Genomic DNA, 21,617 nt, shown 5'->3' with positions numbered 1-21,617 from the left:
TTTTCTTCTTCTTTGACTGGGACTGGCCATAGGCGAGCCTTGAGCTCGAGGCTCGAGCCTCGCCGGACGTTGGCGAGGCCTTCGCCTCGCTAGATCCAGTGAGCTCGAGGCTCGCTGGTGTCGGGCGAGCTCAAGCTCACCCCTCATCGGAACTAGCGAGGCTCGAGTCTCGTCGGGCATTGGCAAGCTCGATGCTCGCCTGGCCGGTCGCCGGCCATCGGCGTGCGACGACCGGAAGGAGGAGGGAGAAAGAAAAAAAAAAAGAAAGAAAAAGAAAAGATAAAATTAAAAAAAAAAATTATAATTTCGATTTTTACAAAAAAATATTTTTATAAAGTTAAAGAGGGAAGAGAGATTATAAGGTTCTTGTTGAAAATGGGTTCTCCACCCAACCCATTTAAAACCTATTTAAGACCCATCTATCTTGAACCTTTAATTGTGAAACCCATTTAACTACTTTTAATAAAAAACAAGTAACCCATATATGACTCATTTATGATTTAAATGGGTCATATATGGGTTTATGACCCATTTTAACACCTCTAGCATATAGTCATGATAAGAGGAGCCCATAACAGTGAGGAAAGATTCATTTTTTGGAAAAACATCAACCCACCCGATCGAAGACAGAGACTCTTGTAACTCAAACTACACGCTCACAAAGAATTCCAACTTAATACCCCTTAGAAAGATACTATCTTTCATGATACAAACACCGATTGACTCGTGTAACACAACAGTGCACAAAAAAACTTTAGCATGTGAAACTGCTAGATTTATAGTTTCTGAAAAGAATGTAAACGGGAAATCATAAGCACCCACCTTGTGGATTAGACAGTTTATTTGCGTACACAGTTCATCGCTGAATACATACAAACTAAAATATCCTTAAAACAATGGCAAGCACGCCGGGAATCGTACATGCATCCATTCTCTCTCATACTTTAACAGGTAACTCCATCCAATCTCCTCGAGCAAATTCAGCTTTAGTTCAAACAGCTTCCTGTTCGGAGGGTCACCATCTTCTTGAATTATATCATTCAGTACCTAAACCAAAATCATTTTAGAGCATGTAAAAATATACCCATTGCTGTGATATGTTTTTCACGTTGAGATTATCTCAAAAAGCAATATTTCAATCACAGATGAACTCCCCAAGAAGCAGTCACAAATGGCAATAACAATTATTTTAAGTCAGCCAAAATGCCACTTTTCAATAAAAGGTAAGGAGAGAAGACAGAAAAACAAGCTTGTTAGCAGCTCTGTGGTCAGAAAGAAAGAAAGTAAAAAGTGAACTTGTCAGAGTTCCTTTCCATAAAACTAAAAAAAAAATAATGAAAGAAGACCGCGTATATACATGGAAGCTGATATGCAAACATCCAGGACAAAAGACTACAATAAGCAAAGTCTTCTTCACTACGCCGTACAGGTGCACAGGTACACTTTTATGCATACATGAGAACATGACTTGAGGTTTAGTTAAATAGACAGCATGACTTTGGTAGCAAGAGCGGGAATTGAAAGAAGGTTTGAAGCAAAAAATAGAGGAAGAGCACAGTATGAGGACTAGTGCAACTATTGCAGGAAATACCATTTTCGATGCCAGCATCTTGGACATGCTAAAGAAAAAGATATAACAAAATAAGAAGCATCTCGACTGAAAAAAACTACTGATTTCTGGAGGGATTTGGTAGTGCCACCCAACACAGTACCTTCAGCGCTGTTCCCAGCCTTCCATGACGTTGCTCACGAATGACCAAGAGAGTACCGTACTTAGAGGACTTCACATCAACCCATTTCTTCAATTCCGCAAAATTCTCTTCAAAGAGATTGGGTGGGATACGAGGCGTCTGAACAGGTACGTCACCACTCGCAGCCACATCTTCAGAGCCCTCAGTTGTAGCTTTTGCTGAAGCCCTCTCTTGCTGCAAAAATTAAGGCGTGTGAGAAAGTGATACATAATTTTTGAATTAATTGGTTAATCACCATAATGGATTCAATAGATTCTGAAGATAAGTAACTTCACGTTGGGGGAAAGGTGACACCTTTGACAGCATGCCAGCATTGGGGACCCTAGTGCTGACAGCTGTTAACTGTGCACAAATAGCATCACATTTTGACTGGGATGGACACTTTGTGCAAAAAATTTATAAGTAAAGAAGCACACATTTGCAGCTACATCTCAATTCACATATTGAATCATTATCGAAGGATATAGGCTAGGAATTCATAGGTCATAGGGAGACAGATATCTAAGAAATTGTTGATATAACCAGAATTTGATATTAGGACTGCACATTAATAATCTGCAGGGCTGCATTACCACCTAAAGCTTAAAGCCGTAAAAGTATGTCATGCTACTAATGTCCAGGAACAGGTTTCAGTCATCCTTACACTGACGAACTCAATTTCTGCTACCGCTAACCCCTTCTGGTAAAGAGCTTCTGCTAATTGATCACGTGTAGTCTCCATCTTCTTCTTAATATTCTATGCAAAAACAAACAAGTAGATGGAAATATCACATGCTTCAGAATTAGAAATTCATGACATATTGAGTACAAGAATTTGGAGCATCATAATTTGTTAGTGTACCAAGAAAAAATTAATAAACCATGAAGAGCTTATCAGGGTGTGCTTGATGCTTCTTCCAAGCAGTTGCATTGAATTTTTATTATAGATTAGTGGAAGTGGCTGCATGGTACGATAGACACAAACCTCTGCATCCTCATCCTCTGGATCACTTTTGAATGCAAAATATTTTGCTAACTCATCTCTGTCAATGCTATTGATAACTTCGTCGGCTCCATCAATGATCTGCAAATCACCATAAAACAAATATACAGTAAGTAAACTCACTCCTCTCTTTGTATTCTTTTAAAAACAAAAATATAACTTACAGCATGGTCAGTTAAGGAAAACCGGACATAAAGCACAAAATGGTGCTCGAAGAAATCCTACTGACTGGACTTCCAGATTTACCCAGTTTATATGGGGATTTCCCATCAGAGTTTGATGTGCGGAAATGAGGCACCAATTAGTTTTGGGAAGGTGTTGGCCCCTTGGTTAGAAAGTTTTGAATAAGTCCTTCAGTTTCCAGTTTGCCCGTCTGAAACTGGCTTAGTTTTTTTGACAAGTAGAAACTGCCTTTATCTTGTCCAGGAATGTATTAATGCTTGCTCAGTTATCAATTAGCCTTTTACGAAGAAATTTTGACAGAAAATATCAGAACTCTTCAAGAAAGGCTTTGGAATGATGCATCTCAAGGTATGGCCCAATCCTTTTGAGAAAAAATATAAGCTGTCCAAAGTCCTCAAATTCTTCTAGAAAATCAAGTAGAAAGGAAAGGGAATGGAAAGCCCACTCGCTCACCCTAATCCTGCAAGATGGTAAGATTTCTAACAGGACTTGAGTGACCAAAAGAGAACTAAAAGCAACCCATGGCCAAAAACCACAAAAAATAAAAAATAAAAAATGAGAAAAGACTAAAAGCCACACCCAGTATCTTTCACATTCTATGTTCTGCAGGCTCAGTCACAATAACATAAAGTGACACAATCATGGTTAAGCTCATGGACAGCGGTAACTATGTAGATGTCTGCTTTTGTATTCTTGAGTAGAAAATGAACCATTTATGATGGTCAAGGGCTTAAAATCCCTAAATGGATGGTGATAAAGATGTTGAGTAGCTGTTTACTGTGGGCCTGCATAAGTTCACATAATTGAAGTATAACATAAAGTGACACAATAATAGTTAGATTCATGGACAGTGGTAAGTATGTAGAGGTCTGCTTTTGTATTCTTGAGTAGAAAATGAGCCATTTATGATAGGTCAATGTCTTAAAATCCCTAAATGGACGGTGATAAAGATGTTGAGGGGCTATTTCCTATGGGCCTGCATAAGTTCGCATAATTTAAGTATAACATAAAGCGACACAATAATAGGTAAATTCATGGACAGCGGTAACTATGTAGATATCTGCTTTTGTATTCTTGAGTAGAAAACGAGCCATTTATGATAGGTCAAGGGCTTAAAATTCCTAAATGGATGGTGATAACTGTGAGAATTGGTGGGACCATTATCAACTGTTCTAAAAGCTTAAAATGTTAGATGAAAGCATGGTTAATATTTAAAAATTCTATCACTTCTCCTCACGCTTAGTCTAGTCTTTTTTGCCTAGTACTAAGTGTGGAATTATTTAATTAGAGAGGCAAATAGGGTTAGGAAAGATTTGAACTTAGGATCTCCTGCTTTGATACTAATGTTAGGTGATCTTGATACCAAAGATTTGAACTTAGGGTCAGCAAAGGCCCATCAAATGGGAGAGCGCGGTAATGTTGGGTGATCTTGAGCCTCTTACCCCAAAAGCTAGCTCAAAAGATAAGACTTTCTCTCACACTTATAAATCAATCATCAGCCCTCTCCACAACAATGTAGGAAAAATCTCAACAATCTCCCCTTCACACATCAAGCCTAGGTTGGAGGCGCAATCACCTGCAACTCTATCGTCTGATTATTGCACCAGACTTGTCAGCAACCTGGGCTCTCATACCATGTGAGATTTAATGGGACCATTACCATTACCAACTGTTTTAAAAGCTTAAGCTGTTAAATTAAGGCATGGTTTAATAATTAAATATTCTATCCATAAAGATGTTGAGTCGCTATTTCCTATGGGCCTGCATAAGTTCACATAAATTTAAGTAAAATACTTTTCTAGAAAAGGACAAATGGAAAAGTACAAAGAGTAGTTATTGAGGCTAGGAAATCTTCACGCTCAAGTATCATCACATTGTTCCCTTGGAGTTGCAGTTGTTCAAATTCTCTAACTAAGAAAACTTGTCATTGGAAAGAATATACTATTGTGTTTTCAAGAGACAGCAGCATATGGATATAACATTGCTTTTATAAGGAATATCTCTCAGCAAGATATCCAATATATAACACTGACCCAAATATTACCCCATCCAATTTATTTATAAAGACAAACTTAGAGATCAAATGCTAATTACCTTCCTATTGTGGTGGATTTTGTCCTTCACATCACTCTGAGAGAGTAAATATTCCAAGATCCTGGCAAGCAGTGGTGTGTGTTTTGGGTACTCCGACTGCCAAAGGACATGCCACAAGAAATTAATGTAAAGAACCATATATGATCTTACATAAAGATAAGACCGAAAACAGTGTACTTCAGACTGTGCTTTTCGCTCCAGTTATTACTTCACATTACTACTAAACATGGCTTTTTGTTTGTTTATGCAAAGTTAGCGCACTTTTTTTTTTTGTCAGATGTGATAGCATTCTTAATTTAAATTTTTGCAAAATACTGGTCCATGTCATTGCATAAATGAGGAGCAAATCGATGCCATCATATACATCCTGCAACATGTTGTAAGAGAGCTATCTCGGAGGCAATTATGCAACCACAGTAAAAGATGTACTTTGGTTGAGTAAAGAAAATCACCTTCAGTTGAGTAACTAAGTTCTTCCACTCCAACTTCTCTTCATCATTCCCATGTTTCAGAGTTCCCAGAAACTTTATCTTTGTATCTCGAACCTGATTGATAACAAAACACATTGTGAAGAAGCATCCAATAGACTATGAAAAACCAGATACTCAAACTGAAGTCTGCGTCCTAGATCAGAACGACAAACTAAAGAATATATGAGTAGCGGATGCATTTTCTGGTTATTCATTACCCATATGACCATCATTCATCAATCTATTGTCTAATATAATGATTATTCATGTAACGCATATTCCCTTAAAATAAAGACATCATAGGTCATGTTAAAAGCCACATGCCCATTGAGACATCATAAGGCAAATTTTCCATGAAAGAACATTTTATTGTTTGTGTACATTTCATTATCAGATCTATATGATTAGAAAACTAAAGAATTGAACATGTCCAGTTATATGGTGGCTTTCAATTTCACCATTTATGACCCCAAAAAACAAAAAAGATGTTGCACAATAAATAAGCAAAACCAATGAATTGATTCTATCACCTGGGTATCACGATAAAATAAATTTAATGTTTCAATACTTTCAAAGAAGAAGTTTTTACCCAAAAATAAAGAGTTGCTGGGGTCTCTTACTAGTTAGAACAAAAGAGCCTGGTATTTTAAAAAGAAACTCTGCTAAATGACACCAGCATGTCATATTTCTGTGACTCTGTGACGTTTGTGAAATCCACTGGAAATTATTTAAATTGGCACAAGCATGACTTTGAATTTAGTGAGAGATTATAAGAGCTCTTCGCTTTCCTACTGGAACCCATAACATTATACCCTTGATATAGTCTCTTTCCTGTGGAAATGTACCCCAAACTATCCTTCTCTCAAAAAATGCCAGTTGTAGTAGGTATTTTTGGCAACAGCAAACCAAGCCTTATTGATGCTCAAATTTTTTTTACATTCCCTTCCGTTTCTTGTCAAATGAATGGCATATGCTGCAGGAAATCCTTGATATTTCTAGCATGATATTAAGAAAGGTAATGGCCCATAAGAAAGTCAAATACATGAATCAAATACAAATAATACTAAGGCCAGATGAATTCCCATAGATTTTTTGTTGACAGCTGATAGAAAAAGATGCCAGCATCAATTTTGCCTCTGAAACCCAGTGTAGGTGGATATATGTCCATAAAAATCAGCATTTGGCTCTAAATTATAGGCACAGATCTAAAATTATACCGGATAGATGCTCGTATATATGTAACAGTTTAAATATGCATATATGTAGAACAGGTCTCTGGTTTTGCAAGCACAAGAAGTTATCCGGGCATGACACTGCAAGTGCTTCCTGAAGGTATCTATGGAATTTATACATAAGCGAAAGTTCTCTCCAAGAAAAATAACCACAATAGCACAATCACCAAGTACCTCTTCTTGTAGGCGTTCGGAGACAGATTTAGTGCACCTCGATGAAGAAACTTTCCCCTTCTCTTCTTCAACCTTCCAAATGCGGAGAAAATTAAAAATTAACCTTCAGTAAAAGCATCGAAAAAGAAAGAAAAGTTGGAATGGTCTCGAGCAACCTTATTGGGTGGCACTATGTAAGAGATTTGGTAGGATGCAGGGTTCTTTGATGGACTCTTTCCAATATCTTGACCAGCATTCGATACCTTTCCGTAAGATATTGCTCCGACCAACACAGACCCAGGTTGAGAATTCTGCAATAGTTCGATGACAAAGTATTAAGAAACATTAATTGAAGAAGAAGCACCAGAATGGAATACCTTTGGGAGCTTGTCCTTGGTCGGTGGGCCCAAATAGATGGCTTCCTTCTTCCTACATAACAATATACATATCAAAGGCTGTGGTAGGAGGAGACAGAACAGCGATACATATCCATGACGAACTAAACCTACCCAGGGATCAAAACTGATGAGTTATACGAGCCATTTCCCATTACTGGGCCATCAGGTTAAGAGAAAAAATTCAGTCGCATGACATCCTGGACTCAAGGAAATTGAAAACATAAATAATGAGGTTAAAAACCATAGAGCTTCTTCAACATCATTGGGTCGTTAGATTGCTTATTCTAAAAAGAGAACACCTAAAGAGGATGGTGGCAATGGTGCCAAACAAACAACTAGCATGTACTTTGGCAAACAATTATTGGCAGTGAATTACTGGCTATCATTTGAGTTTAGACTTATCATTTGAATATAAAAAGAGGAGCATCTAAATCTATGCACCAATCTTTAACTTTTATAGGGTGCTAGGGCAGTAATTTCTGACATGTCATGACACAATCACTACCTGATCTGAAATAGGAGTGATTGGTTCCCGGTTCGGTCCTAAGGGCAATAATTTCTGACATGTCATGACACAATCACGACCTAATCTGAAATAGGGGTGATCGGTTCCGGTTTGGTCCGGTTCCAAGGTGGAATTGGGAACTGGACCGATTGGTCTTAGGACCGGAAACCGAACTGGATTGATGGCCCGGTCTGATTCTGGTTCCGGTTCCGGTCCATGGAACCGGTCAAATCTTTAAAGACTGAAGAGAGGGGTGTGTCTGACCAAAAAAAAAAGAGAGAGCAGCATGGTCCCACTTCCAGGCTGTCTGATATCTCTCTCTATCACATTTATTTTACTTGCTAACAAGTCTCTATCGCATTAAAGGCATTTACTTTTGTTCTCTCTCTCTCTCTACACGCAAACTCCCTTCCCCTCCTCCTTCCACTCCATTTTAGAGAGACAACAAAGACACCTCCAATTCGCTCCGAGCTCGCTCTCGAGCCCTCATGGATCCTCACGTCTGTGGTGTCTCCTCCCTCCTCTCTCCTCCGCATTGCCCCACCGGCCCCCTGCAACTCCACAAGGGGTCAGATCAGCTCCAACTCCATCCTCATCACCCTCCTCGACTCGACTTCCACTACACCGAGCTCGTCGAGAAGGCCCTACTCCTCCAGACCCTAGAGGATGCCGTCGTCCACCATGGACAGAGGGAAAGAGGCATGAGAGCCGAGAGGGAAGAGCGAGCATGAGAGGCTGCTATTCTTTGAAGATTTTTAAGGGGGAAAAGAAATGGGTCCGGTCCAAGTGGTTCCACCCCTAAAACAGGGAACTGGACCGAAAATCACCTGCTCTATTTTTATGGAACTGAGGACGGGACCGGCCCCGGGAATCGCCCAAAACCGGCCAGTTCGGTATTGCCCGCCCCTAATATGAAATATAATCTTGCTCATAAATGAATAAAGTAGAAGTTCAATTTACGTTAACCCAAACATCACTGATGTAACTCATTTTACTAAAAATACTATAAGGATCTCAGGTCATCTAAAACATGTGATTCTTTAATCATATTCGCATGATATCTATGTAAATTTGGCCGCTTACAATCATATATCCTCAATTTTTTTTGATAAAATCTTTTCCACACAAAAAGCAGGTCTAATTCACTAGTTGGACAAGGATGATACCTTTTCCTCTAGATTTCTCTCCATAAACAGCACCAAGTGCTTCATTTTTTCCAAATATTGCACATCATCATGCCTGAAAGATAAAAGTACTATGAGCATAGAAATTATTTATCTAATCATCTTTGGTATAGCATGAAACTATTTGATTTTTATTAAGGCTAAGCATTTCTTTTCACAACAATCTATATGTCCCAAGACGTAGATGACAGGTCATAACTTAACTTTCCACAATTTTTGCAGCATGTTTTCCATTCCACGATGCTTCATTTCACGCAATACAAAAGATTATAAAAGAATCTAAATTGGTAGCAAATAAAGTCTTTATATTCAACATAACGTGTGACCATGTTAATCTAAAGCGTGTGTGCATCTGTGCATGCAATGCGAAGTTTTTTTTTTTTTTTTTTTTTCTTTGGGGGGGGGGAGATGCATGGTGCAGTTTCAACCCAAGAAATAAACTGCACCTTAGATACAGCTGTAAAGTGTATTCACCCTTGGGCAGCTTTGAAGATTTTGGGTAGACATCTCCCAAGGCATGTACACGCTACAAAGGAAACAAAAAAGATGTTGAGAGCAGCATATGTCCTGATACAAACTGGAAATATAATTTTTCACCCCACCAAAATGATTGAACGCGAAATGTGAAACCCAACCTATAAGTTAGTGAAGTTGCAAAGTCATGCTAGAACAATATAATGCTCCCTACAGCATTGCAAAGTGTGGATTTTGTTTCGCTTTTGAGATATAGTAAATCTATACCCATTTATTTATGGTGGCTCAGAAATGGTTGAGTGCCATCAATATTGTTTACATTGAAAGGATACCACACCATATAAGGAAGGAAAAATCAAGTGATACAGTACCTTGTTCACATCCCATATCATATAGAACTGCGACTCGAACTTGGTATCATACATTCGATTGTTGAGTAAAGGAATATAAGGTATTAGTTCTGCTCCATCTTCTAATTTGAATTTATACCTGCATCAGAAATTTCAGATGATCAACTCAAAAAAACAGTTCAGTGAGTTAAGCTTGACAGCAAATTCTGAAGCTCCACTCACGTCAATGTCAGAGCCAATATCTGTTTCCCTGAGGGTAGTTTGTCTCTCGCTGATAGGAGAGCACGAAGCTTTGCCTCAACAGGTCGATATGGAACCCTCATCTGCATAGACAGCAGATAAAGAAAACTCAATTCAGAAACACTTGCTTATGATTCTGGAATAAGCATAATGTGCTTTACCTTATTGAGGATGGCAACAGGAGCAAGTTCCTCCAACACAAGCAGAGCCTCAGCATCTATTCTAACTGGTGCCTCACTACCATCGAGAATCACTTCCTCTTTGTTGATGTCAATCCCATGGAACACGATCTTGGAATGAACATGGTCCATGTAAGAGTATCCATAAGGTACTTTTTTGATGCAAAAGTTCATAACATAGTTCTACCAGAATTTCAATCCTTTACATTGACCACACATCTTTAGTAGCACCAATTTGCGACAGTGAACTGTTGACAAGCTTTCCCATCACAGGCCATCCAGTAAATGGAGTTGGCCCAATCCCCATTCCGAACCCCAAATTGGAAGAGAACAAAAAAGGAAAAGAGAGAATAATAATAAGATCGGTACTACCTTTAAAGTGTGAACTCCTACCATATTAAGAGGGTAATCAAGCCTACAAATGGAACTCTCTATTCTTGACAAACCAAAGGAAGGAGACAAAGGAAAAGGTTTATCTGGATTCTGAAAGTCAATTAAAGCCTAGAACATATAATGTTTGATGCATCAGAGTAATGCCATCTAGAAATTGACAGAAAACACCACACAGATGCGTATACCTCTTGTATGAGTCCAACAAGAGCTCATATTTGAATGTCAATTGATGTATAAAAATCAACACAAGCAGATGAAAAATCACAATATTACATTGAAATACATATGCTACCTCAAAATCCACTGAAGTAGCTTCATTGCTCCCAATTCCACTTGACCAAATCTGAGCTACTGCTAATTCCATCGTGTGACCACCAACCACAGGGAAGGCAAAGCTTTTGGCAGCTGGAGAAGAAAACATTACCGCGCTCTCCCATTTGATGGGCCTTTGCAAGGGACAAAGCTGTGCATTGAAAAAGAGTCAAAGCAGTTCTTTATAATCTGGTGAATAAAGTACTCAGCGAATGTTGTACCTGAACTGTGTCAACAAAGAATCTCCGGGTTGTGTCAAACTCAGATGTTCGCATGGTAGCCTCAACCCAAGTAGCACCAAATGGCACCTCGATGTATCTCCGTTCAATGTGACCTATTAAAGCATAAAGCATCAAACAAAAGAAATAGAATTCCCCGTTAAGTAGCATTTAAGACTGACAAAGATTGGAAAAGAATGCTATCTTTTTCCTTCTTTGTAGCACATGACTCTGCTTTTCAATTTCCGTGGGTCACTTGTGTCAGACTACAGCATCTTCAATGCCTCAAGCAATCTAATGATGTCATGTACAAACATAGTTTATGAAAGTCAACTAGATCTCTCAGGTAAGTGAAGAAAGCAATGAAGACTGTACATTAGCCACCAATTTGGCATAGGGAATCAAGGTTAAATCCATAATACACATCATTACTCCATTGCTTTGTCTAACACACTGTTTATCGTAATCAAGTAGCCATGCACAGTTTCAGAAAGACATGACCAAGTTTCTCAAACATACACCAAACATTTCGCTATTTAAACTGGAAAAGAAAAACCTAGCCCTCATTTTCTTCAAAAATCGTGTAAGTACTGATGTATATGAATACAGATTGATGTTTGAATGAAGACTATGTATAACCTGGCTGAAATGACATCTTTGAATATGAGACTACAGGAGGCTGGCTCACTACGACAGCAGGCTTTGTTATAGTAACTGGTATTCTGAAAAGAGGACCACGCCATGGCGATTTGCAATCAACCCCATACACTTCATAATAATGAAGTCCACTAGAAAGATTGCTGGGATCCACAACAATGCTGAAAAAGAAAAAGCAGCTCTAGATTATTGTAGCTTCCACTATGATACAAAATTAGCTAGTAGTTTTTTTCTCAATTCTATAATAACCTACTTGCAGAGTTATGGTGCAGATGATTGGATATTGTATTAAACTCACCTCCTACACAAGCTTGAGCAAACTATAAAATCTACTCAGCTTTGAGCTGGCCATCCTTGACTCAAAGGAAATGGAAATATACTCACCACCCATTTTCTCTCCCCCGCCTCTTTTTTTTTCCCTCCCCCACAAAAAAAAAAAAAAAAAAAAAAAAAAGGAGAAGGAGAAGAAGAAGAAGAGGAAGAAGCAAAACCCTTTGTATTTAGAGATAAGTATATCAGGGCTGAAGGTTAAAAAACTTTCCCAGTCACAAGCAAGGAAAGGCTAACATGTTCCTAATATGTTTTTCTTTGCCATACTCCTCTGTTCCTCTTTTCCTCTCTCCCAAACAAAGCATTAATGATAGAGCAAGACTAGTTTCACGATCTACTTATAGGTCTGTTAGATTTGGAGAGCACAACCAGTCAACTCAATCTAGATATTAACATATCTACAAAAAGAATGAGGAAAAGGAAACAGAGGCAATTCCTTGAAGAAAATATAGCCTACTATTCACTTACTTATAAGAGTTACCATGAAACTTTTACATTAGGTTCATCAGTGTTCAGTATGCATACCACATCTAAGTTTATTGTATACCTTCTCGATTATTCAAATCAATTGACAGAGTTCTAGTGAGAATATCAGCAACTGCTCTCAAAGCATCAATTAATTAGGCATAATAATTGGAGTTTTGAAACTTTCGATGTACTCAGAGAGATTTCATAGAGGATTTAACAAACTAATGCTTACTGACTTGAAGCTACGGCCGTTGTGAGTAAGCAATAGATACTCCGGAGCCCTTACGACAGCCTTCTCTGTGGAGTGTAACTCAATACACTCCTCAAAGGGAACCAGGTCTTCTAGATTGTTCGCATCTTCATGAAAATTTGGCTCAATTTGCACGGTCCACTGGTAAAAGAAAAAAGAAATTAATGATTGCAATAAGAGAGTCATCGTGGAAAAGTACATAAGTGACGTGAAAGATTGAAAATCAAGCATCATCAAGTATCACATATCAGTCAGTTATCTTCAGCGAGCCATGCTCAGCTTCAGACTTATGTTAGAGACATCAACGATGTTAAAAAATAAATAGAAAGCAATTCAACAAATGGACCAGGTTTATGTGGAAATACATAGAAGTAGCTCTTTGGATTATGCACAAATGCATATCTATACAATTCCATAAACAGATGTCCATGACATATTTATATACTGAACAACCTACAACTTGCACAAAAGCTACAAATAAAGCTGAACTAAATACTTTGACCTGAAAAAAAAAAGCTGAACTAAATACATGAGACAATTATCATAAGTTTCTCTACAGCACTATTACCATCCTCCAAGAAAACATTTGGAACTTTTTCTTCTAAAGCTTTCCTGAAAGCTACACAACATCGTTGCAGTTCACATACAAAAAATACGACTAGAAATCAAACTCGAATTAGAACTTGTATTTGAGGGGAAAGAGAGAGAAATGTTTAAGAAAAACTATAACTTGTTTGGAAGAAATTAGAAAATGGTTATAATCGCAGTGAGAGGAAACTTACTCTCCCCCAAATGGGTGAAGTGCCTAGAGGAAATCCCTAACATTATTAGGTGAACCTTGCAACATTTTGTCAAATTTTAAAGGGAATTCTTGTCATCTTCACATGCACAATTTGAACTTCACGTCTTCTATTTTAAACTCCATTTTTCTTCTATCCAAACACGAGATAAGTTACTGTTTTCTCCTTCCCAATTTCCACCAGTTTTCTCCCATTCATTTTGTTTTCTCATCAGATTTCAGGAAGCCTAAAGCATGAAATTAAGAATTACATCACACGCATAACTGAGCAACGCTCTAATGTATGACAAGAATATCATTGCAGCCAACAAAAATATTTGAGTCTTAACTCAGTGCAGGGTAAGGAGAAACAGAGATAATTTACACTCATACATCCATTATGGATAAACCGTAAAGTAATTACTCCAACAAACTAAAGTATGTAAGATTCAAAAGCTACCTATGAGGACAATAAGACACAAGAATAAGAATGTTTAATTCACTCTATGATTTTCATAAGCAACTCGATGAATCCACGACAGGGGAATGTGCTTAGTTTATCCATAATCTCACCTCAGTAGATCGTGTGCAATAGCTAGCCTCCCTAAGATAAATGCCTCGTGAAGTAGGAGCTACAAAAAAAAAACCATCAATCAGGCAACTCGTTCAGTTTCTCAGATATAGAATAATGTATATATGATGTAAGCATAATCCACAAAACCATCAGCAATAGAAAAGGCAGCAGCAAAATAAACCTTATCCCACTGAGTGGGGACCAAAGGAGCACATTACTTATAAGATTTATGGAAATGGATGATGGAAAAGAGTAATAAATTGAAAAAGAAGATGCAATAAAGGTGGCGAATATGATGTCCTTAATTCTGGCCAGGAAGCTGACTAATAGAGTCTCAAAATCTAATCAATTTATCATCTTCAGACCGGCAAACAAAATTCTGCAGGAATATGATCTATTACACCAAACATATTAATAGCCAGCCAGAACTGCATATTCTACAATAGGCCTGTCAAGCAGAACTATTGGTTCATTATCCTTGTCAACTTAGGGAAACAAATAATAAAAAATGTATGACAAGCATGTCCGACAGACAAACAAGGTGCTTGGTCCATGCTTTCAATGGTCACATGGAGACATGATCATTTAACTGGAGAGATCTAATACATGTCAATATCTTTCATTAAAATTTAACGGAACATCTGGCTTTCATCCATCTCGAAGAGAGCTTATCAGGCCCATACCCAAGCTGCTAAAGCAACCTATTTGAAGATCTGAACCTGATGTTTTAGGGTAAAATATATGGTGACCCCTACACCTTACTTCTTGACAATGCCCTCAAATTCAGCTGTAACACATAGAACCCCTAAACTTATGTAACAGAACGTCACAGTTCATGGTGAACCTTGTAACCTCAACATTGGGAACAGAATTTCAAAAAGTTGGATTCTCTGTAACTGTGAGGCAATCCTCACTTGTTGCACAATTTTACTCAACCACAACAGATACACCATCCCTAGCAAGTCATGACAATGATGCCACAGTGCTTTTCTTCTACTGTGCTGATGTCCACTTGAGCATCATAATTTCAGGATAACGGCACTAGTTATTCAGAATATCCGGATTCTCATCAACCAATAACAGTAAGCTAGTCTAAATAAGGCCCATGTAAAACACATTCAGAACTCTTACTGCGCCATATTCATAGTGCACAGGCTACAAAACTATGGGAACCACTTAATTATATATTTGCAAAATAAAATGAGAAAGGCCTGTAATAAAAACTTACTTGATTTTCCAGATTGACTCATTTTCACTTGATACCAAACGCATGGAATGTTCTGAGACAGCTTTATGTACTCGTAAGCCCTGATACCCATCAATTGAGAGCAATGCTTAAAATTCTGAACTATTGTTGTAAGTAAAATCAAGAGCCTCAAACAGGAAACCTAACTTGTCAACTTGCATGAGCCCCTGTCCAGTGGTTAGTTTATCTTCTGGAAGGCTACCTATAGGAAGGCATGTATTCTCAAGGGCCTTCCGTACAGTATATGGAGTCACAGGAATGCCTTCGGCCTGCACAACATAAGAGAACATTCTATACAGGCTGGCACTGAAAATAGGTTTAGAAGTCAAAAATGGATAATAACTGCTCTTTCTTCAATGTCACAAGCATTTCTAGCAAAACTACCTTCATAGCGCTGATGAGTAATGCAACCCCCCCACAAGCTGATGGAGATGCCATTGATGTTCCACACCCCATCATACGACGTTGAAGAGTCCAAGTAGGCACTGGTGCAACAGCCGCACCAGGGGCACTTATACATACACCAAGATCACCATCAGCTGTCGGTCCCCTGCTAGACCTGCATGTGATTGGCAGTTATGGGTGTTCTCAATGTCACAACATAGGCCCATCTTGCCTGGAAGGCATCACAGTCCAAGGCCAGAGTAAAGCAAAAGTACCAAGTATACTCGAGTCCCTCGCAGGGAGGTTCAACTACAGCATGGGCACCAGCAGCCATTGCAGGAGATACATATGCCCCAACTCCAATGATGCTCGAAGTGGTACCTCCAGGTGCTATCACAGTACTCAATGCTGACCCACTATTGCCAGCAGCAGCAACAAATACTAGGCGATGCTTATCGATTACCTAAATCCACATGATGATGTATACGAATAAGTATAAAGGCATAGACATAAGACCAGAGGAGTGGAAAGTCAATGGTCCTCACTGTCTCCATAATTACACATCAAAATACACAACCAACTTTGCTTAAGACAGTTTTCCAAATATAAGAAGGCTTGGTCCACCTTAAGGCTTATCTTATGTATGACTTCATAAGCAAAAGCTGATGAGAATTTGTAGCTTGTAAGTATGTACTTGTGCATACTCAAGATCCTTCGATGTTATTGAGTAAAAAATGGCGGTCTATGTATCTTTCCATATCTCATCTATGAATCAGTATCGTTCTAACCAGAGGATTACTCAATCAATTATCTGACTTTCAAAGAGCTCATAATTCTTTTTGGTAATGTCAATTTTGGAAATACTCACGACCATACAAAATGAAAGATGTGGCTCAGCAATGCCAAATGCAATTAAAAGAGGAGAGGGGGGGGAGGAAGTTATGGTCTATAGCACATAATCCTAAGTGTGTTGCCAATTCCTCTTACGTTGAAATCATCATGCATCGTCATCCAAAACCTACAAACAAACCTCAATACCCAAAGAAGCCTTGAAGCATACAAAAACAGAGTTGGAGGATGATATAGAGCTGGTACATCAATTACAATAGGGTGGCCAAGTGACTTTTGTTAAGTTTCCTTATATCTGGCCATTTCTTTCCAGCAAAAAAGAATGTATAGGGAAAAGTCAGATTTACATATCACCAACCCAATTCAACCAATGTGAGGCGCACTTGCATCCAAGAAAGTACTGAGAAAATGATGAAATTTAGGACCATACTTCATTTGCAAGGTCAACGAAGCGTCCATAATCAGGCAGCGATGTCAGTTCTCCATAACTCATGTTGATCAGATCACATTTATGCTGCAGAAAGAATTGCCGAACAACATCAAGATCCTCTATAAATTACGATAAGCATATCGACATGCTAAAACATTAATTCCTACCAAAAGAGTGCATAGTCCAAGTTCTTTTTGTATGAGAGAAAACAAGCATCTATCCTTACCCACCTCGACAGCAGCTATTAGTGCTCGAATGAGACCAGTTCCAGTCTCCATTGAACCTAATCGTGTGTCTCCAATTTTACAAGAGATTAACTGAGCTCCAGGTGCAACCCCATTCAACAAGGGTTCCTGCCAATAATCATCCAATTGAACAGACAAATAGTTTGCAGCAATTGCAATTTACTAATGTTCAATTTTCACCACAAAGATAGTACCTCTGGATGGAAAGCAGTAGCTATACCAGCAACATGAGTACCGTGAAAGGAACTATCGGTTACAATACTTAATATATTCCCATCATCGTACACATTGACAACAAATGTACAGGCATCTAGCTTGCTAAATATTCCAAATTTGCGCTCTATCCTGTAAGTTTCAAGAAGAAAGTTAAAGAAATCATCTTAATCATCTCTTGGTCCATATGAAATTCAGCAGAAGAAAGGGGTGACATACAAGAAAAGGTTGAGCACGAAATTCAGTTTTCTAGGTCCTGCTCCAGTTGATTCTTAAGATCTATTAACAGTGACTCATACTTATCTTGGTATTTCCCATAAGAAAACGAAACTACAGGTTCCAGAAACATAAATGTTACAAAACATGATCTGCAACAAAAAGAAAGTTTTACAAAACCTGGTATACTCCAAATGCCTTCATACCTATAGTTAGTAAGGGGTTCGAACTCAGCAAGTTTCCCGCAATTTGGGTCATCTTCAAGACTCTGGGTATCAAGAGCGACCCTCCAAACTTCTCCATCATGCCATACTACAGCGTCTATAATGGGGCCCCTATCATCATAGTTCTTAAAGCATACATCGGGAGTTGATTAGTCCAAACACCAAAAAGAACAATAGGAGAGGATAAAAACATCAGTATCCACAAGACTCACATCAGCTTGTTTTTGTAAAAGATCAACTCTATTTTGTAGATCTTCTCTTGTCTTCTTCAAATCTGTATCCTCAACTTTGGCATGTTTCTACACGGGAAATATCATGCCTCTATAAGACAATGTTTATACAGTCAGAGAATACCCAACTCATCTCACTGAAAAAAAAATTGCCTGGATCAATCAACAATGCAAATAACTTCAAAAAAGAAGCGCACCTGTTTTCCTACTATATGAGACAGAACAATTATGCTTATTGAAAGTTGAAACAATTAGCGGAACTAACATTTTCCACTCGAAAATTAGGGGAAAAAAAGGATGAAACACTTTGTCTACAGTTATCTTTTCAAGATCATGCCGTTGCTTTACTTAGGCTTACTATAGCTTGGAAACACAAGCAAAGAAGCATTAATATATATATATATATGTATGTAAATACTCCACAAGCAACATTTTAGACAACCTGATCAAATTCATTAACGATCTTCACAGCATTGGCAATTTCTTCCTGGTTTCTCTCATCCCACTTCTTTTTCCTTTCTTTCTGCAAAGAAAGAAAATTCATTTAAGATGTCAATGTATAGATGAGAAGTGCCAAAGTTAGAAACACTGTTACCTTCAAACGAGATGTCAAAGTGTTCGTAAATAGCTCATAGACTAACTTACAACCCACATGCCAATCACCAGAAGGGTTTTTCCAGGATGTATTTATGGTGAGAGAAGCCCCTACAAAGATACGAAGCAGTGAAATTACGTGATATGAGGTCTTCGGTGAAATCGTCTAAATGCAGAAAAACCAGATGAAAAGAGAAGACAAACTCTAAAATAAGTACAAGAATTATAATGAATGTGAACCTCACCAGACTCTCAGATTGAAATGTTTCATTGAATGCCACGTATCACATGAATTGACAATGTCAACTGTGATATCCAGCATCCAACCATTTAATGAAACAAGGACACTTGATACTACAGACCCACCCGAGAAAGTGCTTTACAAGGCAAAGAATCACACTTTCAGAAATTTTTTGCAGATATCACATTGCAAGCAAGCTATATCCAGCTCTAACCTATCTCTCCCCCCCCACACCCCCCCCGGGAAAACCACAAAAAAAAAAGGTAAGTCCAGTTTTCAGAAGGCCCACAAGTAACACGGGTAACTCCCTCAAATAGGAAATGCTTAAAACCATCCAACATACTGCATTTCCCCCAACAGAACTTATTAATTCTTAGATCAGAATATAAACTCTCGAGAAAAAGAAAGGAAGAATTAACATTTCATAGGTGCATCAAGGAATCACCTGAAGCTCCACGTATGGACCCATTTGCATCCGCCTTAACCACATTTGAGGTATCAATATCGCCACTCCCAGTGCTGAAGAGAGAAATGCTCATGTTCATGCACTTTATTCCGTAATAGGAAAGTCAATGACGACAATATTAAACATAACACATTTTTAATTACCAATCAAGAACATCTAGGAATTTAGGCTTCCCATCTGAAGTGACTTGTAATCCAGCTGCAGCTGGGTCAACACCCGAATCTGCAAACCCCATACCCATTCAGTGAGAAATCACATGCAAAAGCATAAGATCATGCATACACTTCATCATTCATATAATGCCAACGAAGATACGTTCGAGTTTTCATATTCCTAGTCCAGCTTAATCTTGACAATAACAGATGAGCTAGACCGAAGCAAATAAACTGCAACAAGCACATGGGAACTGATTAAGATCTGTTATGATAAATCCCCTTGGTCTCACTCTCAACAAGCGAGCTCCTACTGGTTCTCCTATTAAGTAGGGACAGCAAGAGCAGATAACCCAGCCGTTATATTGCATCGATTCCGGTGATGACACAGCAGATGCACAGAAAGGGAAAATCCCCCGAATTTTGCCGAACCCAATCTCTCTCTCTCTCTCTCTATCTTTTTCTTTTTGGCCTTTTCTTTCGTTGTTGCTGTAGTTGCTGTGTCTTGTGTGTGTGTGTCAAGCTTTCGTTTTTAACTTTCAAGATTCGATCTTTTTATTTAAACGCGAGGGAGAACAAGTCAACAGTTGCAGCTCCCCCCTATCTTGCACCGAAGAGTCTTGGATTTAATTCGACGAATAATTCAAACCCCGCCTCACATTCTCGCTTTAAAGAAAGACAGAGAGACAGAGAGAGAGGTTTCCCATTTGCGGGATCGGGGTAATCAATGTTCGAAAAATCAAACCTTCCCCATTATCCACGAGATTTCCATTGCCGGGCTTACGCGTAGCTCCACACCACCCCACCCCCACCTCCACCCCCGGTTCTTTTTCTTGGTCAAATCACTGCCACCGGATCGGAATTAACAGTGATCATAAGGAAAAGGAGACCACCGCAACGGCCATCATGAGTTCCACCACAGCCACGAGAGGTTAATGTGAAAACCACTTCCCCGCTTCTAATGCCATATACTTAATCGAAGAAAAAGCCGTAAACTGAATAATAAAATAACAGAAACCTCTCTCACAACAACACAAATTTGCTTAATAATTTGTTTAATTTGCTAATCACGGTTACCTCGACTTTATTATAGAAAAACGGAATCGCAATCAGCAATGACAACGTCGCTGAGCTACACTAGCAAAAACTACGTAGCGGCAACGCGACCGCGCCGAGCATAACCCGATGCTCTCCAGCAACGAATGATTCATAGTTCCTACTTCCTACTTCATTTCGTCGACCCAACCTCCTTCGATCAATCATCTAAAGCATGAGATTCGAGTACCGAAGATAGCGATGACGACGCCACGGCCGTCGTACTCCGGGTGATCCTCGACGAATCGATCGGCGCCGATCTCCTTCTTCGGCATGAGGGAAGCCAGGAACGTGGACTCGTTCAGCTTGAAATTGCGGAGCGAGCCATTGTCACTACCACCGCCGGTCGCCGCGCTAATCGAAGAGCCAGGCATGGCTCCCGAGTCCTCTCCTTGTCCCGGTCCCGGTACGGAGGGAGCAGAGAGATTTGACGTGACACGAGCGGGAATGCCAATTGGCATGTACGAAGGGAGCAGACAGAAACGAGCGACGCGAGCGTGACGACACAGATGTTTTTTATACACTGACGATGCGAATGCTGAGGTGGCGTGCATCGTCCGATCGCGGCGTAGGCGGGATCCGATTTAAATACGTTATATTTTTTGCGTTTTTTTTTTTTAATTTTTAATTTTTTTTTTCAGTTCTTAAAAGAGGAAATTGTAAACTTAATCCATAATCTCCTCTTACGTCTCACTTGTTCCGGATGATGAGGCAAATCTTTATTTCTTTGGTATTGTTGTTGCATCCAACTTGCTTTTTGTGTCCCTTAGCTTTTTCCTTTATTCTACTTTCTTTCTTTTCTTGCAAAGATTCACTGATATTACCTTCTTTGTTTACTCTCACATTTCTCTAATTTG

The 21,617-nt window shown here is 38.9% G+C and overlaps 1 pseudogene; it reads right to left on the bottom strand.

The window, feature by feature from the left end:
- Nucleotides 1-740: 740 nt before the first annotated feature.
- Nucleotides 741-21,185, bottom strand: LOC108954417 (annotated as a pseudogene).
- Between the last annotated feature and the right edge of the window lie 432 nt (nt 21,186-21,617).

The sequence above is a fragment of the Eucalyptus grandis genome, chromosome 1 (genome assembly GCF_016545825.1).
Source record: "Eucalyptus grandis isolate ANBG69807.140 chromosome 1, ASM1654582v1, whole genome shotgun sequence".
Lineage (NCBI taxonomy): Eukaryota > Viridiplantae > Streptophyta > Magnoliopsida > Myrtales > Myrtaceae > Eucalyptus > Eucalyptus grandis.
The sequence above is the reverse complement of the archived record's forward strand: the minus strand, read 5'-3'. Positions and strand labels throughout refer to the sequence as shown.